Below are 25,519 nucleotides of genomic sequence, written 5' to 3'. Positions count from 1 at the left end.
TGGACCTTGTTCAATTGACGAGGATGCTGCTAAACTACCCTCCAACACCCGGACTACGCATGCGTCTATGGGAAGGCGTCGTTCACGCGTGGTAGTGATGTTCGCGTCCACGAGCATGTCTGTTGAGAACGCGCAAATTGACGCCGGTCCCCCTCTTTCTACGCATGCCCATCAGGAAATGTTGACGGCGCTGGCGGCACGTTGTTAACGCATGCGCGGTGTGAACCGGCGCAGGTTGGCGTTGCAGGGGGTGGAGGGGACTGTTGGGATTTGCTATTGAACGGATGAGCGTTCGTTGTGCGGCCGTCTGCAAGACGTGGGTACAGTTCTGGGGGCTGGGGCCCCTCTGACTTTTAAGCAGCAATGGAGACGAAGGGAGGCACGCAGCGTCAAGGCTGATTCTGCAGGAAGTGTGGGGTGCGGGGCCCAGAGCCCCGGGATAAACCGGAGCCTGGAGCAAGAAGAGCGCGGCCCTCGGTGGGATATACAAGCAAGCCGAAGTGGGCCGGAATAGAGCGAAACCCGAAGTGCTTGGACCAGGAGACAACAGTGCAGGTATTTGGAGACAGTACGCCGTATAGCGGAATGTACTGGTGCTGGCATGCTGAGCTGTTGTTCACCAAAGTATGATACACCAGTGTTGGTGTACTGAACCAGTGTAGAATCATTGGGATATACGAGTATTCATTCATGGGATTTGGGTGTCACTAACATTTATTGCTCTTTGTGTATCATTGTGGGAGCCTGCGGTCTGCTTGGGGAACGAGTCGCATGAATTTTCAACTAGGAGTGGTAAGAATGGCCTTGTATTTTTGTCCATGGAGCGTGATTTGACTCATCCACCTAATGCCCTTGCAGGTTTTGATTTGGGAGATGGTGTCAAAAAAAAAGTTAAAGATGATTCTGGAATGGTTCCCAGTGATAAACATTTATTATTAAGGAAATGATAACAGAACACTTAACAGTGCTAGGGCTGGACGGAAACAATGCTAATTTATTAAAGAAAAATAACGTCTAATGAATTTATTAGTTTTTTTGAGGTTGTAATGAACAGAAGAAATAGGAAAGTATTAGTGGATCATAGTCATACTTTATTGATCCCGGGGGAAATTGGGGGAAGAGATGTGCTGTATTTGGATTCTTAAAGGCCTTGGATATGATACTGCAGGAGATGATTAAACAAAATCAGTTTTAGTATGGAAGGCAGTGAGGTACCACAATGGTTGGTTCTTGAGTCCAAGCTGTCCACAATTAATGACTCGGATTAAGGTAAGTATTATATTAAATAATGTCAATGATTCCCAAGGTCAATGGCACAATGGGCTGTGAGGAGGTCATTCCAAGGGAAAAGAACAGGCTCAGAGATTGGATAAGGACATGGCAGATGGAATGTAATGTGGAAAAGTGCACAGTTATCCTCTTTGGTCAAGAGGTGGTGTATGATGCCAGGTTGACAACATGGTGTTCAGAGGGACTTGGAGTCTCTGAATGTCAATATGCATGTTCAGGAAGTGATTAAGAAGACATTGTATGTTCACATTTATTGCAAATGGATTTGAGTACATAGGTGGAAAAGTCTTGCATGAGTTCTATGGACCTGTGGTGAGACTGTATCTTGCATATTATGTACTGCTCCAGTCTCCAGTCGTAAGGACGGATATAAGTGCTCTACAGGGAATCTAGTAAAGATGTGCCAGATTTATTCCTGGGATAGTAAATGTGTAGATGTGTGATATCTTATGTAGACTGGGCCCATACTCTTGAGTTAAGAATGAGAATTGTTTTCATCCCAACATACAAAAATTAAGGGTTTTGATAGGGTATATATGGTGTTGGCAAAGAGTGGGAATAAAAGTGGGCTTGAACTGTTGATGTCCTGCCGAAGGGTTTCAGCCTGAAGCATTGACTGTACTGTTTTCCATAGATGCTGCCTAGCCTGCTGAGTTCCTCCAGCATTTTGTGTGTGTTGCTCGGATTGCCAGCATCTGCAGACTTTCAATTGTTGGTGATAAAAATGGGCTTATCTGGTTGGCTGCCAGTGACTAGTAGTGTTTCACAGGAGTTGGTGTTGTGACAGCTTCTTTTCATGTTATACATAAATGATTTGGATGATGGAATTGATGGCTTTGTGGCCACATTTGTGGATGATACAAAGATAGGTTGAGGGGCAGGTAGTGTTGAGGAAGCAGGGAGACTGCAGAAGGACTTGAATTAAGAGAATGGCGAAAGCAGGTGGAATATAATGTAGGGAAGTGTATGGTCAAGCACTTTGGTAGAAGGAATAAAGGCATAAACTAAATGAAGAAAATTCAGAAATCAGATGTGCAAAGGGACTTAGGAGTTTTTGTGCCAGATTCCCTAAAGGTTAGTTTTTAGATTGAGTCAGTGGTAAAGAAGGCAAATGCAATGTTAATATTCATTTCGAGAGGACTAGAATATAAAAGCAAGGATGTAATGCTATACTTCTAAGGCGTTGATCAGACTAGACTTGGAGTAGTTTTGGGGCCTAATCTCAGAAAGGATGTGCTGACTTTGGAGAGCGTCCAGAGGAGGTTTCTGAGAATGATACTGGGAATGAAAGGGTTAATGTACGAGGAGTGTTTGATGGCTCTGGGCCTGTACTTGCTGGAATTCAGAAGAATTGTGTGTCGGGGGGCGGGGGGAGATCTCTTTGAAACCTATTCAGTATTGAAAGGTGTAAAGTGGATGTGGAGAGGATATTTCCTATAGTGGGGGAGTCCAGGGCCAGAGGAGATAGCCTCGGAATACAAGGACATTCCTTAAGAACAAAGATAGGGGGGAATTTCTCTAGCCAGAACGTGGTGAATCTGTGAAACTAATTGCTACAGATGGCTATGGAGGCCAAGTCATTGGGCATGTTTAAAGCAGAGGTTGTTAGGTTCTTGATTTGTAAGGGCACCAAAGGTTATGGGGAGAAGGCAGGAGAATGACATTGAGAAGGATAATGATAAGCTATGATTGACTGACAGAGTAGATTCGATGGGCCAAGTGGCATAATTCTGCCCCTGTGTACTGTTCCTGTGTTCAGAGCATGCTTCAATAAATGAACTGACGGTCTTGGAGCTTGGCCTCCGAATGTGCATAAATGCCAATGTAACCTTAAACTAGATCGCGCAGATGATATGGAATGAGGTTAGGTGTAAAGTGGGGGGGGGGGGGGGAGATGAGCTCTCTTGGTTGATAACCATCTCCTTTGTCTTGTTAACATTGAGGAGGAGGTTATTTGCCTGGCACCAGACCCTGAACTCTTTCACCTCCTCTCTGTAGGCCATCTCATCGCTGTTGTGGCATCAGCGAACGTGACAATGTGATTACTTGGATGTTTGGCCATGCAGTCATGTGTGAGCAGGGTATACAGCAATGGGCTCAGTACACAGTCCTGAGGGGCAAGTGTTGAGGATAATAGGGAGGGAGGAGCAGTTGTGCATTCTGACTGAGGTTGCTACCTCACTGTGTTCCATGACTTTCTCCATGGTAAATACAAAAAGTATTCACTTAAGACCTTGTCTGTCTCCCAGGGTTCCACACATTGACAGCTGCACTGAAGTGTACTGGGACCTATCCTCTCAAGTTATCCTTTTGCTCTTAATGTACATAGAACCTTTTAGGAATTCCCTTTTACCTTGTCTGTCAAAGATACCTCGTGCCCTCTTTTTTTTTTTTGCTCCCCCCCCCCCCTCCTGATTTCCTTTCCATTCTAATCCGGCAGATGCAGCACCTGTCTTTTAACTCCTCTACCTGCCATTTAGGAACCCAAACGGTGAAGCAGTGATTCAGATGCACTTCAAATCTAGTATCCTGCATTCGATGTTCACTATGTGGTTTCATCTCAAATGGAGAGACCTACACTGGAGAAACCAAACATAGATTGAGTGTTCATTTTGCAGAATGTGTGCATTCATTCCACAAGTGACCCAAATTTCTATTTGTCTGCCACTTTAATTCCCCTTCCCACTCCCACTTTGACCTATCTCTCCGTGGACTTGTTACAAAGAACTCAATGTAAACTCCAGGAACGGCACCTAATTTCTCTATGGGCTCATTGCAGTCTTCTCCATTCAGTGACAAATTCTACAACTTCAGATAACAACTTCTGCCTGTTTCATAATTGGCCATTACTACCAGTTGTCCACCATTTTTTTAAACCTATTAGTATAACCTTACCTGCTGAGCATGTTTCACAGATTTGCTATTAGTAATGCTTAATACTTCACTGTGTGTTCTGTCCTGAAGAGGAGAACAGAGCCATGGGAAGTAGATGAGATGAAGCCAAGGGCTTTGTTAACAATAGTAGAGGGCAAGCTATGGTTTAGGAAGGAGGAGGGCAGTTCAGTGTCCACTGTATGGAGTATCTCCTCTCTGGAGCAAATACGACAGCATATTGGGACTGGGAGAGTGGAATAGAAAAGAGGTAGCCTCCTAAGATGGAGAGGGAAAGATCCAGAAAAGGAAGAAAGAGTAAGAGATTGACCAAAGGAGGGGAAGAGGTGGAAATTGGCAACAAAGTAATGAATCTGTCCAGTTCTGCATGAGTGCAGGAGGCAGCACTCATACAGAAGGAGGAGACCCAAGCTTTTGGAGTCTTTACTCCAGGAGGAAGTGGAGGGATGACAGTGCAAAGATATTGTACACCCATGGTAAAGTAGTGGAGCCACTTAGTTTTTGAGACCTCTGATGCCCTGTCACTTTGATAGTTTCTATTTCCTAGGTTACTAGTGGAATACACCATAGTGAAAAGGATACTACCAAGGTAGGAAGCAATATGTTCAGTGGGAACAAGAGCAGACTGCAACAAAAGATCTGGACTGGGCAGCCTTGCTGTGGATTTTTAGGCTGAAGATAGAAGCAGGCTACACAGAACTGGGCCATTATAAGAAGATCTGAGGAACTGAGTTCCTTGTCTGTCAAAGATATCTCGTGCCCTCTGAGCTTCTGGGTGAACATGGCCTGATGTTAGATGGTGGGGTCATGATCCAAAGGGTGGTGGAGGGGGAGTGTATTGAGGAAGTGTCTGAAGGCTACACCTGGACTCTGCTGAATAAAAGTCAGTTTGCCAGACCACAATAGCAGTAATCAATCACTTGATGATAATATCTATATCTGTCAGTTCTGTTTGGCAGGTATCAATGGCTCAGTATGTTCCCCACCCCCCCACTCTTTTTTCTGAGAGTGCAGAGCATGTCCAGCCTGACATATTTCTTCCTGCCCTGCATTTTGCAATTCTTGTGTTCATTTGTCTGTATTCTCGCTCTCTAACTCATCCCTTTCACTCACTGACCAGATAATCTTGTTTACAACTTGATGCTTACCAGGTTATTGTATTCCCAGACATCCCACCCTGCAAAAACTCATTTCAGGGAGGTAGCACCATCATTTTGCGGGAGACTCCCGGGAGAGGTGGGATGTCTGTAACAGAGTAGCTCCTTAGCAGCTAGCCAGCTAGTTTAAATAACGTTAGCTATGCTAATGAATGAATGACACCTGTTATTTCACCGCAACACGTCCTTTACAGACTTTTTTTTTTATTTCAAAATATACTTTATTCAAAAATAAATATATACAATAAACCATTCAATAACTTTTCCTCCTTTACATACGTTTCCATTATACTCAGTAAAATATCCGTATTAATAGCCACCCATGTGGCACTCCAGTAGTTCAGCTTAGCATATCATTGTTGAGGGGTATACTCCCCGCCCACCGACCCCTCCCACTCCCACGGGTGGAGAAACCTATACTGTGGTCCTTCCCCACCGGGCCCTTGCGGTGGCTGCACCGAGTTTCAGTGCATCCCTCAGCACGTACTCCTGCAGCCGAGAATGTGCCAGTCGGCAGCATTCTCCCACGGACATCTCCATGTGCTGGTAGATCATCAAGTTTCGGGCTGACCAAAGAGCGTCTTTCACCGAGTTGATGATCTGCCAGCAGCACCGGATGTTGGTCTCCGTGTGCGTCCCCGGGAACAGCCCGTAGATCAGAGAGTCCTCTGTTACGCAGCTGCTGGGGATAAAACGTGACACTAGCCCGTCCATCCTCCTCCACACCCTCTTTGCGAACTGGCAGTGTGCAAAGAGGTGGGTCACAGACTCCTCCTCACTGCAGTCCTCCCGTGGGCAGTGGGGTGCGGGGACGACATTCCGGGCGTACAGGAGGGCTCTGACTGGGAGGGCCCCTCTCACCGCCAGCCAGGTGACTTTACAGACTTAACCCACCATGGGCAATAGAAAAGTCACTGTTGCAAACAGCGCAGTGCAATTATTTTTGACCCCTATTAGGCAGGGGTACACTTTTGGGTAGTCTGGGGTGACATACGTTTTATATTTTTTGAAACTCTCTCTGTCTGTGTCTCTCTCTCTCCCTCCCTCCCTCCCTCCTCCTTCCCCCTGCCTCTTTTGGGATATTGTATATAATTTGCGGGCATAAGGGTGCCACTATTAATATGCGGGAAACTCCCGGAACTTCCAAAAGAGGTGGGATGTCTGCATTCCTTCTCCCATCTTCACTGCAGTTTAACTAGATACTTCTCTCTGTGATGAAGTCTGGTTCTTTTCCCATTAATGCAGTCTGACCTGCTGAATATTTGTGTAATTTTCTCGTTTTATGGGAACCCCCCTGGTTGCCACAGCATTCTGTTTCTGTACCCCAAACGGTTTGCAACTTGGGAATGCAGCCACCTGGCAACCAGGACATTTAACTCAACCATTCAGATTTCTCTGCAAGATGCAATGATATTGCTGAGAACAGAGTTCCCACATGACAGAAAATGCTTGCAGCTCCACAACAGGCAGCCAGGTATCCAACTGATCTCCCAAATGCACACACGGTTACAGGATATGCAAAAGTTGGGCATTCGTAACCTGAGGAGAACCTGTACTTTAGAATCAGAATGTACTTCTTTTTCTGCTTTTATTTTAGATTTCCACTATGCAGTTATTTTATTGATTTTCACAAAGTGTCATCCTACCAGCCATACTGGAGCATTTGGTCTTAACCTGTCGGATATAATCCCCTTATCATGGCTACCCCTTCCCCATTGTCTATGCACCATAAAACTAACTTGTATTCTCTTTCCATAAATGCTGATAGACCATTGAGTGTTTACATCATTTTCTATTTTCATTTCTGTTAAGAATCAATCAGTTCATGTCGATCTTTAGGAAATCACCTTCAAGAGACTTAAAAGGAGTTTTGTGAGACTCTCTGTACTTGTGTTCTGTCCTCCATCTTCCAAGTCCAGGTGAAATGTCTCAGCCTGAGGTGCCAATTGTCCAGCATCAACCCCTAGATGCTGTCTGACCTGCTGAATTCCTTCATCATTCGTTTGTTGCTCCAATGTAGGAGAGTTGGGCTCCAACAAGCAGAACACCTTGCTTTGTGCTAGCTATGCCTCCAACCAGTGAATTAACACCACTGACTTCAATTTTACCAGGCTTTTCAGTGCAAAACTCAGTCAAATACAGTGCAGCCTTGGTTCACTTCTAATATCACTATTCTGTTTGCCATTTTTGGCTACCTACTTGTTAATGTGGTTGGAATCCATGTGGTTACCGAACGGAGTTGTAGTCAGTACATTCTGCTCAGTAACTACTATCAATCAGACACCTTGCTTTTGGGGATCCAGTTGATGAGATGTACCTACCTACATTGGATTTTTCCATTCAATGGACAGAGCATAACCTGGGAAATTCTCTGCTTTGAGAAGATGCTAGTGTTGTAACTGTGCAGGAAAGCTTGGATGGAGATGCAACAGATTTTGGACCCCAGTCTTTTACCATAGCCATGATATTGTCAGGGGCATGGGTCTTTACTAGAAATTCACTGTACTCAGTGATGGGATTGACTAATTCATGCATAAAGCTCCAGATTTCTGAATGCATGTGCACCAAAATCTTTGGACAATGGAAAAATGAAATTCTGGGTTTATGGAGTTGATGCAGACAGTTATGAAGTATGTTAATGTCAGTTCACCAAGCTAGCAACTGCACTAAATCTCAGGATATTCAGATTCAAGTATGCTGACCTGTTGTGGAATATTTTGCTATTCAACTACAAATGGATTGAACTCTCGTAAAAGTGCTGTGCATAGGACTGGTAAGCAAATCCTATTGTATGTTTTTGCAGACAAATAATTTGTATCTAATATTACACTATATATCAATTTGTATGTACAGGACCTGTGCAAATTATACCATTAATGCACAGAAATAATGTGGACATATTTGTATGAAGATATGGAAAAAGCAGCACATAAAATATTGATGTTCATGCAAATACAGGTATGGTACTTGTACTAATTTTGCAGAGCTAAACCCAGAGACTGTAGGAATATATTAATACAATTATTGGAATGGTATGGAACCGAAGGTATTATTGCGGGCACAGTTGCCACAGTTTATACTCTGATAAGGTGATATAATATATGCTTAGAAAGGCCTATGTGTGTTTTTTTTAAAATGTAAATGAAAGCAATTATTGTAGGCTATTTCAGCCCTTTCTAGAGCTGGTGTAGAATGTGACATCGTAAATGGATTTTTGTATATTATGCTAATATAGATGAATTAAGCCAATGCACACAATGCCAGGAAATACTAGATTAGCTATGAGGATGGGATTTAATAATGGAAGTAGTGTTGAAAGTACCAGGATATTACAGCTCTTCATATTTCAGCAGTGACCTAGGGTTGTTATTGGTTTAGTCGGTGACTATATAGACTGGTGTCTTCATGTAAAGCCATTGCAGAATATACAATAATATCAGGAGGCAAGGCAGCAAGACATTTGGAAGGAAATGTCTAATAGCTGTTTGTGTCAGTTTAAATGTCAAGGTGGACTTGAGCCAAAGGGCCTGTTTCCATGCTGTATGACTATCACTCTTATCAATTCCAGCAGTTGGTGGGGGGATGGGGGAGGGGAGGAAGGTGTTTGGGACGGGATCTGTGGTGCAAAGGTACTGGTGTGGCTAAACTGGAGTGAGAGAGAGATGAGCCCTTGAAGAATGAAGCTGGAATCTAAAGATTTTGAGAAGACTACAAATGGTCTGCTTTTTATGATACTTTGGTAAAATGAGTATTATCGTTAGGGGATTATGATTGCAGTGAATTGTCTGCAAGAACTGAAGGGAAGCATAGGAAATACAATGGATTCTGGTTAATTGGTCCATTGGTTAATCAGGGCAGCTGCTTATTTGGGAAAACTCTTAAAAACTAATCGAGAAAATAGGTGGGATTTGCTTTGTTTATTTGGTTCACTATGCTGCTTGATTGGGGCAGGAGACTTGCTGAACAGGTTCTAACTACAGTCAGTCATGCACACTTGTGTGGTTGTTAGGTGCTACACCGTGCTTTGAGTGGAATTTTTAAATAGCATCAGTTGCATGTGTTTGTGTCACTGATAGTTGACGAGAAATAAGTAGTAAGACAATTCAGAACCGTTTCGTTCACTGCAGTTTCAAGCATTCAGGCTTGGTGATGCAAGAAACGACTGGGAGTGAAAATAAAACTTTCACTACTTCAAGTTAGGAACTATGAAGAATTAGAAGATGTTGACAATCATCTTGAATGTTACAATGCAAATGAAGATTTGGTGGATGCAGTCATCAATAGCATTGCATGAAGGCAGTCCATTATCTGTACTAGGTGTCTGTGCTGATTCTGTTCATTGTGTACACTAGATGAATTCCTCTGTCAGTAACTATTAGCAAATACAGTTTTATAGTACTGTAGTAGTTTTGGTAGAGTTTTAATTTGTTCTGTATTTCATTTAAATACATAATTTGTTACTCAGATTGTCTTTAGTTTTCATGAAACTTCAGCTAATTGGGACAGCCATTTAATTAGGGCAAAATGTACTGGTCTTGATGTGTGCCAATTAACTGGAATCTACTGCAATTGGAGATGATTAATTGTATTTGCAAGAAAGGATTTGCCCATCAGAAGGTCAGGTAGCATCTGTGGAAGGAGAAACAGTAAGCATTTCAGAATCAGAATTAGGTTTATTATCACTGGCATGTGTCGTGAAATTTGTTAACTTAGCAGCAGCAGTTCAATGCGATACATAACAGAAGAAAAATAATAAATAAATCAATTACAGTATATGTATATGGGATAGATTAAAAATCGTGCAAAAAACAAAAATAATATATATTAAAAAAAAGTGTGGTAGAGTTCACGGGTTCAATGTCCATTTAGGAATCTGATGGCGGGGTGGAAGAAGCTGTTCCTGAAATCGCTGAGTGTGTGCCTTCAGGCTTCTGTATCTCCTACCTGATGGTAACAGTGAGAAAAGGGCATGCCCTGGGTGCTGGAGGTCCTTAATAATGGACGCTGCCTTTCTGAGACACCACTCCCTAAAGATGTCCTGGGTACTTTGTAGGCTAGTACCCAAGATGGAGCTGACTAGGTGTACAACCCTCTGCAGCTTCTTTCAGTCATGTGCAGTAGCCCCCACCCCCTCCATAGCAGACAGTGATGCAGCCTGTCAGAATGCTTTTCATGGTACATCTATAGAAGTTTTTGAGTGTATTTGTTGACATACAAAATCTCTCCAAACTCCTAATGAAGTATAGTCACCGTCTTGCCTTTATAGATTAAAGTCTGTCACGAGCCTTGTGGCCCATCAGGCCAGTGCATATGCTGGTTTCCCTTGCCTTTATAACTGCATTGATATGTTGGGATGAAGTTAGGTCCTCAGAGATCTTGACACCCAAGAACTTGAAACTACTCACTCTCTCTACTTCTGATCCCTCTGAGGATTGGTATGTGTTCCTTAGTCTTGCCATTCCTGAAGTCCACAATCAGCTCTTTCATCTTACTGACGTTGAGTGTAAGGTGGTTGCTGCGACACCACTCCACTATCTCGCTTCTGTATGCCCTGTCATCTCCATCTGAGATTCTACCAACAATGGTTGTATTGTCAGCAAATTTATAGATGGTATTTGAGCTATGCCTAGCTATACATTCATGGGTATACAGAGAGTAGAGCAGTGGGCTAAGCACACACCCCTGAGGTGCACCAGTGTTGATTGTCAGCGAGGAGGGGATATTATCACCAATCTGCACAGACTGGGGTCTCCCGGTTAGGAAGTTGAGGATCCAGTTGCAGAGGGAGGTACAGAGGCCCAGGTTCTGCAACTTCTCAATCAGGATTGTGGGAATGTTGGTATTAAATGCTGAGCTATAGTCGATAAACAGCATCCTGACATAGGTGTTTGTGTTGTCCAGGTAGCCTAAGCGGTGTGAAGAGCCATTGAGATTGCATCTGCCATTGACCTATTGTGGCGATAGGCAAATTGCAATGGGTCCAGGTTCTTGCTGAGGCAGGAGTTCAGTCTAGTCATGTCCAACCTCTCAAAGCATTTCATCACTATAGATGTGAGTGCTACCGGGCGATGGTCATTAAGGCAGCCCACATTATTCTTCTTAGGCACTGGTATAATTGTTGCCTTTTTGAAGCAAGTGGGAACTTCTGCCCATAGCAGTGAGAGGTTGAAAATGTCCTTGAATACTCCCACCAGTTGGTTGGCACAGGTTTTCAGAGCCTTACCAGGTACTCCATTGGGACCTTCTGCCTTGTGAGGGTTCACTCTCTTTAAAGACAGCCTAACATCGGCCTCTGAGACAGAGATCACAGGGTCATCAGGTGCAGCAGGGATCTGCACAGCTGCAGTTATATTCTCCTTTTCAAAGCGGGTATAGAAGGCAATAAGTTCATCTGGTAGTGAAGCATTGCTGCTATTCATGCTATTGGGTTTCACTTTGCAGGAAGTAATGTCCTGTTAACCCTGCCAGAGTTGTCGTACATCCAATGTCACCTCCAACCTCATTCGAAATAGCCTCTTCACCCTTGAAATAGCTCTCCGCAAATCATACCTGGCTTTCTGTTACAGACCTGGATTTCCAGACTTAAGTGCCACAGATCTATCCTTCAGGAGATGACGTACGTCCTGGTTCATCCACGACTTTTGGTTTGGGAATGTACAATAATCTGATGAAAGGTCATGGAACCTTAATGATCTTAAAGGTCATCTGTTGAGTTTTACCACTAGTTTTCATTATCATGTTTTGGAATTGTCAGTGGAGGGTGGGTATACATTTGATGAAAGGGAAATCCGATGATAACTTGAAACAGTCAGCAGTTGAAAATGGTGATATGATGGTGCATCTGTACATGTCACAATGACAGACATTTGTAGCTTGACTTAGAGGAGGCACAAAACTTCCACTGCACATACAAGGTCCAAATTAAAAGGAGGGATTATATAAATTTTCAATGCTGTTCCAGGAGTTAATTATGTACAAATGTACATCCAGTTTTATTTTAAGTATTTTTGGTCCTGATGATGAATCATATTCTTTCATCTGTAGCTTTGTGTGCCATGTTGTGTAGAACAGTGTATCAAAATTCAAAGTACATTTATTATTAAAGTATGTATAATTCATACAACATTGAGATTCATTTCCTTACAAGCAGCCACAAACAAGAAAGCAAAAGAATCCATTTGAACAAGAAGACTGTTAAACACCTAATGCGCAGAGAGGAAAAAAAACTAATGGTGCAAACAATCAAAATAAGCATACAGCATTCAGAACTGAAGTTCACAAAAGTGAGTCCATAGCCAGGCATCGCAGCAGCCGATTCAGAAGCTTGATTGTTGCAGGCCACAGCCTCAGTTCTGTGCAGAGACAAGTAATCCTTATGGAGCAGCAAGCTGAACTGGCCCGTCCTCGCTGAATGAAGTATTTACCTAGTGATTGCCTTAGGTTGAAATAGATTACTAGTACCAGCATAAATAATGAAAGCCTACAGTCAGAAACTTGGCTCTTGGATATTGTACATCTTTATAAATTGGAGAATGTGCAATGGTTTTTGATGATTTATATGTATAATAGTAGATTTCTTGCAGCCACAGGCTGGATTACCAAGTAAGGAACTTAAATTACTATATGACTAAATTCAGTCAGGGCCTCGTTGGCACCTAAGTATATCCAGGATGTGGAATTGAAGAAACAACTAGGGTAGATTAAGGTTCAGTAAGTTCTTCCACAGATAAGGACCCAACTATAAAACCCTCGCTGTAAAGTGTAAACGCATTTATTTGAATTTCTTGGATTACGGTTGAAATCAGAGCATGCAATTAACTTTGGATTGCACTATGAAAGAGGGTGAAGAAACAGGGGAATTAAATGGCCTCCACTTATGGTAGTGATGAAGTGTTTTGAGAAGTTGGTGATGAAACGTATCAACTCCTGCCTGAGGAGCAGCTTAGATCCGCTCCAATTTGTCTCAACAGGTCCACAGCAGATGTCATCTATTGGCTCTTCACTCACACCCTCGAACATCTGGACAGCGAAGATGCATAAATTAGGATGCTCTTTATCAACTACAGCTCAGCATTCAATACCATCATCGCCTCAGAACTAATCAATAAGCTTCAAGACCTTGGCCTCTGTGCTTTGTTGTGTAATTGGATCCTCAATTTTCACACTTGCCAACCCCAGTCAGTTCAGATTGGCAACAACATTTCCACAATCACCATCAGCACAGGTGCACCACAAGACTGTGTGCTCTAGTCGCTTTACGCTTACAACTGTGTGGCTAAGCACAGCTCCAATGCCATATTCAAATTTGCTGATGACACCACAGTTGTAGGCCAAATCAAAGGTGGTGATGAATCAGCATGGAGGAGGGAGATTGAAAATCTGTCTGAGTGGTGTCACAACAACAACCTCTCACTCAATGTCAACAAGATCAATAAGCTGATTATTGACTTCAGGAGGAGGAAACCAGAGGTCCTCATTGGGAGACCAGAAGTGGAGAGGTTTAGCAACTTTAGTTCCCCGGTGTTATTATTTCAGAGTATCTGTCTTGAGCCCAACATGCAAATACAATTACGAAGAAAGCACAGCAGTGACATCACTTCATTCAGTGAGAATGGGCCTTTATTTTCTTAGAAGTTTGCAAAGATTCAGTATGGCATCTAAAACTTTGACAAACTTCGATAGATGTGTGGTGAAGAGTGTATTGATTGGTTGCATCACAGCATGGTATGGAAACACCAATGCCTTGAATAGAAAATCCCACAAAAAGTAGTGGATACGGCCCAGTCCATCACAGGTAAAGCCCTCCACCACTGAGCACGTCTACATGGTGTGCAGAAAAGCAGCATCCTTCATTAAAGATCCCCACCATCCAGGCCATGCTCTCTTCTTGCTGCTGACATCGGGAAGGTGGTACAGGAGATTTAGGACTCGCACCACCAGGTTCAGGAACAGTTATTACCCCTCAACCATCAGGCTCCTGAACCAAAGTGGATAACTTCACTCATCTTCACTTGCCCCATCATTGAAGTGTTCCCACAGCCTATAGACTCACTTTCAAGGGTTCTTCATCTCATCATCTCATATTCTTGATATTTATAGCTTATTATTTATTATTTCTTTTTGTATTTGTTAGTTTTTTTTACACACTATATGCAGTTGGTGAGGTCTTTCATTGATTCTATTATGATTATTGGATTTCTTAAGTATGCCCGCAAGAAAATGAATCTCAGGATTGTGAGATGCATGTTCTTTGATAATTTACTTTGTGCTTTGTTGCCCTTAATTATTTTGGATGACATAAAAATGCCTCCTTTTGAAAGGGATCAGACTATCCACATTTTCAAGTTCATAAATTTTACAGGATTCTAGGCCAGGTGCCATGGTTATCTCTCAAATTGCTTCTTCAAATATCCATCTCTGAATAGGCTGTTCTAGATTGGTTGCTACACATTGAGAAGGGATTAGTTAATTACCTTTTGTGCATGTCATATAGGGAAGAGTAACTATCACAAGCTACAATCCTTGGGGTTATATAGCATGGAACAGGCTATTTGGCTTACCACACCCACCTCAGCTTCTTCCCTTCCCTCCCACAGTAGCCTTGGATAAATTTGGTGCTGCCCTGTGGATTTATCCACCTTTAAGCTCACTAAGGCATTGATACTCTTTTTTTTAATGGAGACCTGCACTAGAAATTTCATCTTCCCCTCTTACTGAGTTTTCACAAAGACTATTTCCTTTATGAATATCAGTGACATTTATGTGCATAGAGCCAGAAATATAGGTCAGGTTCTAAATGAATGTGCCTTTAGAACCTGACCTATGCTTCCTGCTCCATGTGCAGATTACTTCTGTTGTCCGTGATAATTCTTGCTCTTTGGTCTCTAGTTATTATTTTGTCCTTGATATACCTACAAACCACCTTTTGGATTTACTTTAATCATGTCTGCCAGTGATTCTTAGTGATTCTTTGTAAGTGCTTCCCTTGTCAGGCCTCCCCCGTCTTTACTTTTATATACATACAGTATACATTTTTTCTGACTCTCACTGTTATAGAAACAGGTTGACCCCAAGTTATTTTCCCTTTTGAATGCTTCCCACTACAAATGTGCACTTGCATTCAGGTAGTCTACCTTGGCCAAGTGTTTTCTTAATTTAAATTAATTGATCTTCCCACTTCCTCCTTGTATGTGCAGACACAATACCTAAGACTATCATTCCTGGCCTATATGTACATACAACAACTTCGAAGTGTATGCAGTTATGTTTATGGTTCTGGCTTTATGGCTAGAATAACTCCTGCCTGAGCAAGGACCTTGGACCTGCTGCAATTTACCTATTGCCACAGTAGATCTACAGCAAATGCAATTTCAAGCTGCTGTTTAATGATTACAACTCAGTATTCAATACCATCGTCCTCAGTATTAATCATCAAGCTTCTAAACTTGGGCCTCTATAACTCCCTCTACAACTGGATCCTTAACTTTCTCATCAGGAGACCACAGTCGGTATGGATTGGTAATAACATCTTCTACTTGTTGACATCATCAGTATAGGCTTGCCTTAAGGATACATGCTTAGCTTAGTGTTCTGCTCTCTCTACATTCATGACTATACAGCTCAAAAGCAATTTATAAATTTGCAGATGACACTGCCGTTGATGAAGTTTCAGATGGCAATAAGGAGGCTTACAGAAGTGAGAGAGTTTGAGTGGTATCATAACAACAAGCTCTCACTCAACACCAGCAAGATCAAGAAATCAATTGTGGACTTCAGGAAAGGGAAATCGGAGAACATTCACCACTCCTCATTGAGGGATCAGTGGTGGAAAGGGTGAGCAGCTTTAAGTTCCTGTGCATCATCATCTCAGACAATCTGCAGAGGGTCGTAGACTCAACCGGTTCCATTACAGGCACAACCTTCCCCACCATAGAAGACATCTTCAAGCGATAGGTCCTCAAGAAAGCGTCATCTATCATTTAAAAATCCTCACCATCCGGGATATGCCCTCTTCTTGCTGCTACCATCAAGGAGATGGTAAAAAAGTTTGAAGAACACACACTTAGCAATTCTAGAACAGCTTCTCCTCTGCCATCAGACTTCTGATCCATGAACACTACCTCATTATTTCTTTTTGCACTATTTATTTTGTAATTTATATTAATTTCATGTGAGTTTGTTCTGTTATTTCCATTATTAAATGCAACACTCTGCATGATTAACCAACACTGATTTTTTCATTTGGAATGAAAAAATTGGATTCATTTCAATAAATGCAATAAATGATTCCCTCAGAATCTAAACTGTCACTCGCTGAAGTCAATTGATGTTGCATGAAATTCATGATGAGTCATTGTGCAGTTCCTTTATGTAAGCCTAGCATGTTGGAAAAGAAAATGTATTAATGTTTTCAGTATGAACAATTTATCAGAATTGGAGGCTGAGTGAGTCTCTAACAGTACTGAAGAAAATGTTTAAAAACTGAGTGTAATAGAGCAACACCTCACATTTATTCTATGCATTTCACATCTCAAATATCTTGGCAAGAATTTTATCAAAGTTAATTTGACAACTGGCCATAAAAGGAGATCCAAAGGCATTTATAATGAAAAGATTAATCAAAAAGACTGATCTTTTTTTAAGAGATGACCTATACAACATATTGACGCAATTACAAAGAAGGCACTACTATGGCTATATCTCGTTAGGAACTTGAGGAGATTTGGTATGTCACCAAAAACTCCCAGCAAATTTCTGCAGGTGTACCGTGGAGAGCGTTCTAAATGGTTGCATTGCCATGTGGTATGGTGTGGCCACTGAACGGATTTGGAAAAAGCTGCAGAGGGTTGCAAAACTCATTCAGCTCCATCATGGATGCTAGCTTCCCCAGCATTGAAGACTTCTTCAAAAGGTGATGCCTCTAAAAAGGCATCATTAAGAACTGCTATCACCCCGACATGTCCTCTTCTCATTGCTGCCATCAGGGAGGATGTACAGGACCTTGTAAAACACTCAATGTTTTAGGAAGCGCGCACAAAATGCTGGAGGAACTCAGCAGGCCAGGCAGCATCTATGGAAAAGATGAAGGGTCTCTGCCCGAAACATCCACTATAGTCTTTTCCATAGATGCTGCCTGGCACGCTAAGTTTCTCCAGTATTTTGTGTGTGTTGTTTGGATTTCCAACATCTACAGATTTTTCTCTTGCCAATGTTTTAGGAATAGCTTCTTCCCCTTTGTACTAAGGATAAATTGAAGAGTAAAGTTCATTGTTGTATGCACAAGTACACATGCACAGCATAACAAGTACATGGCATCATACAACATTCACAAGAAAGAATTCACTTGGATCAAAATAAGACTGTCCTCCAAAGAAACTGAAGAGTGGAAGTTAGCAGGTTGGATGTGAAGAGTAGCAGTACCACAGACTGCACATGTCAGTGAGGTCAAAAGTGGAAAATAATGTAGATCAGCTCTTGGGTAAAGAGATGGTGCAGGCGGGAAGGATTTGAGGCCTGTACAAACAGTGCAAGTTGTATTACTCCAGGACCGGGACCAATATCCTTGAGTGGAGGTTTGCTCATGCTTCTGGGGAACTTTTAAACTAGCCTGCCCGAAGGATGAGGAAAATCTAGATGTGGAAGGTAACATTTAGAGGAAACTAGAAATGGGAGGGGAAACACTATATTCTGGCGGGGCTTAATTATTTATAGTGCAATTATTTATAATGAAGAATACATGGCACAGATCTATATGCGAGAATATGATTATAGATGGGCAAGAATGGCATGTGGGTGAATACTCCTGATTATAGTGCCTTAAGCATATATAGATGTGTTTAAAATAGGAGGAGTTATGCCTGCATTATTTAAGAAAACAGTTACAATAATGAGGGATATGAGACAGATCGATAAATGAGGCGATACAGTTTGAATTCTGGAGCATAAGGGTAATCACATTGATGGATGTATATAATTGATACTCTAACAATTGAACGTAGACAGAACACAAAGTACGGTTCTGTGTGTTAAAGTAATTGGTTGGGGTTGACCATGGATATTACATCCCAGATCTCTTCCTGATATGCAAACCATGACAGTACGATATGGAGAGCAAGCTGTTGCCCATGTAGCAGGCTCCTCCTCTTCACACAGCTGGTGAATCCAAAGAAACTGCAGAGACCAATACAGTTTGCCATGAGCGGTGTCAGAGGAGATGCCAGTCAGTGCTGAACTCGATGTAGGACTGCCTTAGGGACTCCAGCTCCGGATTTATTCTCGGGTTTCACTCCTGAAACCTTCCCCGTGAGTGGGTATAGCTGCAAGGCAGTGGAGGTTTGAGATCAGAGTTTTCCTTCTCCCAGATCAGCTGTCAACCATGGCTAATGAGCCCCAACTACCTGAAGTGACAGATTTTAAGGCACCAGTAACTCACCTTTGCCCCTTCTGTCAGTAGAAACCCTAACTCTAATCCTAATGTGTGGAATCCTGTACAGTTCTGGCCGCCTTTTGAAGAAGGATATTCTGGATAAGTAGGGAGTACAACAAAGGTTTACTAGACAGATTTTTGTGAATGATAGGCTGACACATGAGGGGAGATGGGATTAATTAGCACAATGTTCATTGGAATTTGGAAGAATGAAAGGGGATCAGATAGAAATCTATGATATTCTATCAGGACTACACAAACTGGATGCTTCTGATGATGGGGTAGTTCAGGATAGGGGGTCCTTTGGATGTGGTTTATGCCATTTAGAAAGAAGATCAGAATCAACCTATTCTTCCAGAGGACAGCAGACATGAAATTCTTTGCCACAGAAGGCAGTAAAGGCCAGAACATTAAATATATTCAAGGAGGTACATTTCATAATGCTAAAAGGATTAACGGATATGGAGAAAAGACAGGAACAGGCTACTGAAGTGATCCAGTCATAACCATTTGGAATAGTGGAGCAAGTAGCCCACTCCTGTTTCCTATGATTTTATCTTCTGTCTGTCAGTTTTTTTGGAACATCACCATTAACAGCTAAAGTTGTATAAGACGTTGGTGAGGCCTAATTTGGAATATTATGTGCAGTTTTGGCCACCTAACTACAGGAAGAATGTAAACAAGGTTGAAAGAATGCACAGAAAATTTACAAGGATGTTACCAGGACTTAAGGATTTGAGTCATAGGGAAAGATTGAATAGGTTAGGACTTTACTCCCAGAGCGTAGAAGAATGAGGGGGGATTTAAGGTATACAAAATTGAGGGGTTATATATAGGGTAATTGCAAACAGGCTTTTACCACTGAGGTTGGGTGAAACTACAACTAGATGTCATGGGCTAAGGGTGAAAGGTGAAATGTTTAAGGGGTACATGAGGGGAAACTTCACTCAGAGTGTTGTGAAAGTATGCAATGAGTTGCCAGTAGAGGTGATGGATCTGGGTTCAATTTCAAGATTTAAGAGAAATTTGGATAGGTACATGGATGGGAGGAGTATGGAGGGCTATGGGCTGGGTGCTGGTCAATAGGGATAGGCAGATTAGTAATATGACATGGACTAGATGGGCAGAAGTGCCTATTTCTATACTGTGGAGATCTCTGACTCTAGATATTTAGAAGCCCTGTGGTTGATTCTGACAGTACAAATATTTACTGCTTTCTTATGATGGCACTTGTCTCAACCCACCTGAAAGTACTTGTTTTAGTAGTTTGTAGCCAGCTATGAATTGTGTTCCTTAAGTACCTTTGCAGGATGTTAATCAATTAACCCGCCCCACTTCCATTCCACTCCCCTTCCACACCACCAAACAGATTTGCAAAGACATATTTTGTAGCAATGTACCGTTTCAAAATCTCCCTTCACAAAAGGCATCTTCTGCTGGTTAGGAAACTGATATATTTTGCGCCATGGATGTACTGACGTCAATACTAAATGGTACATTTTCCCACTAAGCCTTGAGTCAACCCTATCATTTTAATAAAAGACAATGCTTTCAAGTTTAAGTTGAGAGATCTGGCTTTGAAGTCAAGATGACATACTCAACATTCAGCTGGCCCCACTTCTTTGATGGTTCCATCCTAGCTGTTCAACATTTCACAATAGCCCACTGCTTCATTTTGCTGTGCATATGTTCAAACCCTCTGTCTCCCTGAAAGTAAATGTCTTGGTCTTCAGAACATGTGGGTTGGGGGTTTGAAAGAGAAGCTGTACCAAAGAGTGACCGTTCCAAAAGTACAAGAAAATGAAACAAATTCTGAAATGTAATAATGCAGAAAACAAGGTCAGTGCTAAATAGAAGTGATGCAATTTTGCACCACTAAAAGTCATTCACTTATTGTATTCATGCCTGTCAAAATGGACCATCTTAATCTCACTTCCCAACTGTTGGGCCATCCTTTTGTAGATTATGGCTCCAAATGCTCATTTCAGGTGTCCCTCGTGTAGTGAGGGTTTCTGCCTCTGCACCCTTTCAAACAGGGAGTTCCACATCTTGCCAACATTTTTCTCAACTGCCCTCCAATCCCATCAAATCTACTGCACCTACCCTCAATGCTGACCATACTGCTCATCTTTCTTTTTGTCTTTTTACTACAATAGTTTTTAAGAAGACTTCAGCTTCAATAGTTCTATCAATAACAGATTTCTCCTTAAAGACTTGATGCTCCTGGAGTTCTTGTTCCTACCATTTTGTAGTGGTGGGTGGTGGATTACCCTTTCACACCTTGTCCTTTCTTTTGTTGAAGGCATTGATTCTTTTTGATACTTTCTGGTACTCTCAATTAAATGCCTATTGTGTATGTGAACAGATACCAAGTATGAAACTGTCAATTAAGAGTGGAAGTGCCTTAAAGCACCTGCAACATACAATTTCAAATAGGGGCTGCATAGTTCTCTCTCCAATTTACAAGCGAATCTGGCGGATTTGTTCCTGGTTCCATATGATGATCATTGTATTATGGGATCTGCTGTGAAATTAATTAGTATCTCCCTCGAGTAAATTTCAAATTGGTGTTCTTTAGTAGGTGCTGCTATAAGGACAGTTGTCTGAAATTGTCCCCTCCAATCTGTTTGCCATACACACTTTGTTTTGCTTTCTTGTTATGATTAGAAAAGAGATTGAATGTGCTGCATGCAAAACACACAAAAAGTACATGAAATCCTTGATCTCCCTAGCTTTGGGGGGGGGGGGGGTGGAATTGAGTCTAAGAGCTAGTAATGAAATGGCATCAGCTTTGTGCAATTGCTCATGCAGATTTGTTTGTTCATTCTGGATTCCTTGTATAATGTGCCCCTTTGGGTTTAATTTAACAGAATATGTCAGGTCAGCTTAATTATATTACCATGATGGGTACTTTATAATCTATGTAGCAACGCGGTTTGAAAATTATGGGCTATAGTTTATCATTTCTTTTTATAATGTTATTAACCATTGTTTACAACAAATTATCTTGAGCTTTCTGATTAAAACTTAGTGACTTCAGAAACAAGTTTATTATCACTGACATCATGAAATTTGTGGTTTGTGCAAGACATAAGTTACAAGAGTAAATGGTGTAAAAGACATAGTGAGTTGGTGGGTTCATAGATCATACAGAAATCTGGCGGAGGGGTAAAAGCTGTTATATAAAGTATGAGTTAAAGGATTGTGTAGTGTGGAATGCTGTGACTTAGTAGCATATACAAACTTGGACCAGGACTCTTAACTCCAGATAAGCTAAAGCATTTAAAAGAATAGAGGTGTAAAATTAATAAAATAATTTTTGCAATCAGTGGTAGAACCTAGCTACCTAACCCAAGTTTAATTGAACCAGATTTTTATGTTAAACTTGGATTGGGTGCATATTTGTATGAAGCATTGAGGCTTGGGTTGTGCTGTCCTCTGCTAGTACTTTTTATTGTTTTAAAAAAAAATGGTGAAACTCAGTGGATCAGGTAGCATCTGTAGGGGCAGAGAGATGGTCAACATTTTGGGTTGAGTCGTCAGGATTTGGGTTGGGTATGGATTAGCAGGATTATGAATATTTTGGCTATGGTCGGATTGGAAAGATTTTAATTAATGAATTCAAATGGTCTCTGGGTATTTAAGTTTGACTAGCCATTTTAGCTGGTGTAACTAGGTGAAAATTTGATCACTCTAAATTTAAACATTTATCATATTGTACATTTCTCATTAACATATGCATGAGAACGAGGAGCAGGAGTATGTCACAATGTGATCCACCTATCTGCCTTATCCCCATAACCCTTAATTCCCTTCCTATGCAATAACCTATCTCGCTGTGTCTTAAATATATTTAATTAGGTGGCCTCTACTGCTTTCCTGGGTAGAGAATCACAGAGATTCACTGTTATCTGGGAAAAGCAGTTTCTTCTCACTCCATCTTAAATCTATTCTCCCAAATTTTGAAATTATGTTCTCTCGGTCTCGTCTCACTTACCAGTGGAAACAACTTTCCTGCCTCAATCTTATCTATTCCAATCATAATTTTATATGTTTCTGTAAATCCATAACTCTGCTCCTATGACTTAGGCTATTTGGCCCATCGAGTCTGCTCTGCCATTTAATCATGGCTGATCCTTTTTCCTCTTCTCAACCTTACCCCCTGCCGCCTTGTAACTTTTGATGCAGTGACCAAAGAAAAACCTATCAATCTCCACCTTAAATACACCCACAGATCTGGTCTCCACAGCTGCCTGTGATAACAAATTCCACAAATTCACCACCCTCTGGCGAAAGAAATTTCTCCGCATCTTTGTTTTAAATGAACGCCCCTCTATCCTGAGGCTGTGCCCTCTTGTCCTAGATGACTCCATCATGGGAAACATCTTTTCCACATCTACTGTCTAGGCTTTTCAACATTCGAAAGGTTTCAATGAGATCACCCCTCATCCTTCTAAATTCCAGTGAGTACAGACCCAGAGCCATCAAATGTTCTTCGTATGATAAACTTTTCATTCCCAGAATCATCCTTCTGAACCCTTTCCAATGCCAGCACAGCTTTTCTTAGATAAGGAGCCCAAAACTGTTCATTATACTCAAGGTGAGGCCTCACCAGTGCCTTATAAAGTCTCAGCTCATCTCTGCTTTTGTTTTCTCGACCTCTTGAAAAGAATGCTAACATTGCATTTGCCTTCCACGCCACTAACTCAACCTGCAAGTTAACCTTTAGGGTGTTCTGCACAAGGACTTCCAAGTCCCTTTGCATCTCAGTTATTTTAGATTTTCTCTTTGTTTAGAAAATAGTCTGCACATTTATTTCTACTAACAGAGTGTATGACCATGCATTTTCCAACATTGTATTTCATTTGTCAGTTTCTTGCCCATTCTCCTAATCTAAGTCTTTCTGCATCCTACCTGTTTGCTCAATACTATCTGCCCCTCCACCAATCTTAACATCATCTGCAAACTTGGCAACAAAGCCATCTATTCCATCATCTAAATCATTTAGATACAGCATAAAAAGAAGCCGTCCCAATACCGACCCCTGCAGAACACCGCTAGTCACCGGCAGCTAACCAGAAAAGGATCCTTTTATTCCCACTCGCTGACTGATTGGTAGGAGGCAATGCTCTAACCATGTTAGTAACCTTCCTGTAATACCATGGGCTCTTAACTTGCTAAGCAGCCTCCTGTATGGCACCTTGTCAAAGGGCTTTTGAAAGTCCAAATATACAACACTCACTGCATCCCCTTTATCTATCCTACTTGTAATCTCCTCAAAGAATTCCAACTGGTTCGTCAGGCAAGATTTTCCTTGAAGGAAACCATGCTAACTTTGTCTTATCTTGTTCTGTGTCATCAAGTACTGCATCACCTTATCCTTAACAATTAACTCCAACGTCTTCCCAACCACTGAGGTCAGGCTAACTGGTCTATAATTTCCTTTCTGCTGCCTCCCTCCTTTCTTTATATGATCTCCATCCTTTCTCTGTAAGATCCCCTCTCATTCATTCATTCTAAATTCCAGCAAGTATAGTAGTTCCAGACTCAGTCTCTCCTTAGGTTAACTCCCTCATCTCTAGAATTAACCTGGTGAACCTTCTCTGTACCGACGCCAGAGGCGGTATGTCTTTCTTCAAGTAAGGAGACCAGAACTGCATGCAGTACTCCAGGTGTGGCCTCACCAGTACCCTGTACAATTGCAGCATCGCTTCCCTGCTTTTAAGTTCAATCCCTCCAGCAATTAAGGCTAACATTCCGTTTGCCATCTTGATAACCTGTTGTACCTGCAAACCAACCTTTTGTGATTCATGCACAAACACTCCCAAGTCTCTCCACACACCAGCACACTGCAGTCTTTTGCTATATAAATAGACTGTCCTCATCCTCTACACAATTTATTTTTCTCACTCAATTCAGTGTCATCAGCAAACTTGGATATGCTGTACTCGGTCCCCTCTTCCAAATTGTTAATCAATATCGTGAACAGTTGAGGGCCCAACACAGACCCCTATGACACTCCATCCATCACTGAATGTCAACCAGAGAAATGCCTGTTTATCCCAACTCTCTGCTCGCTATTGATTAATCAATCCTCTATCCATGCTGATACATTTCACCCAGCTCCATGCATCCTTAGATTATGGATAACTCCTTTATGCACATGTTATCAAATACCTTCTGGAAATCCAAGTATACAACATCCACCTTTTCTCCTCTATGCACTGTATTTATAATATCATCAAAGAACTCCAGTATGTTTGTCGTATAGGACCTGTGCTTCAGGTCTGTGTCTGCCTGATCGATCCACTTCTATCCAGATGATTCGCTAATTCTTACTTAATCATAGCCCCAAGCATTTTCCTGACAGCAAACATTAGGCTAACCGGTCTATGTTAGCCCACCTTTTGCATACATCCTTCTTAAGCAATGGCGTGACATTCGCTGTCTTCCAATCTGCCGGGATCTCCTCGTAGTCTAGAGAATTTTGGTAGTTATCAAAATGCTGTAATTTGCACCATTTCTTTCAGTACCCTGTTTCCCATTGGGACCAACAGGCTTATCTGCCTTTAGGACCTCTAGTTTGAAGTTCAAAGAACCTGTATGTCACCATATAGAACTCCAAGATTAACTTTCTCGAGGGCATTCACAGTAATTACAAAGAAACACAATAGAATCAATGAAAAACACACGACAAAGATGGACAAACATCCAGTGTGCAGAAGACAACAAACTGTGCAAATACAAAAAAATG

At 41.7% G+C, this 25,519-nt stretch overlaps 1 protein-coding gene across 4 annotated transcripts in view; it reads left to right on the top strand.

Annotated features, from left to right (window-relative positions):
• The first annotated feature begins 224 nt into the window (after positions 1-224).
• map3k3 (mitogen-activated protein kinase kinase kinase 3) overlaps positions 225-25,519 on the top strand; it is a 166,005-nt gene continuing 140,710 nt past the window's right edge. For 3 of the 4 annotated variants that reach the window (XM_072249690.1, XM_072249688.1, XM_072249691.1), the window contains exon 1: positions 225-555. The gene's annotated coding sequence lies outside the window, so the exon portion shown is untranslated. Of the gene's footprint in view, positions 556-8,204; positions 8,298-25,519 lie in introns of those variants that run through there. The other variant, XM_072249689.1, reaches the window with a different exon arrangement.

Source organism: Mobula birostris, chromosome X (genome assembly GCF_030028105.1).
Source record: "Mobula birostris isolate sMobBir1 chromosome X, sMobBir1.hap1, whole genome shotgun sequence".
NCBI lineage: Eukaryota > Metazoa > Chordata > Chondrichthyes > Myliobatiformes > Myliobatidae > Mobula > Mobula birostris.
Note: the sequence above shows the minus strand (reverse complement) of the source record. Positions and strands in the feature narration are given on the sequence as shown.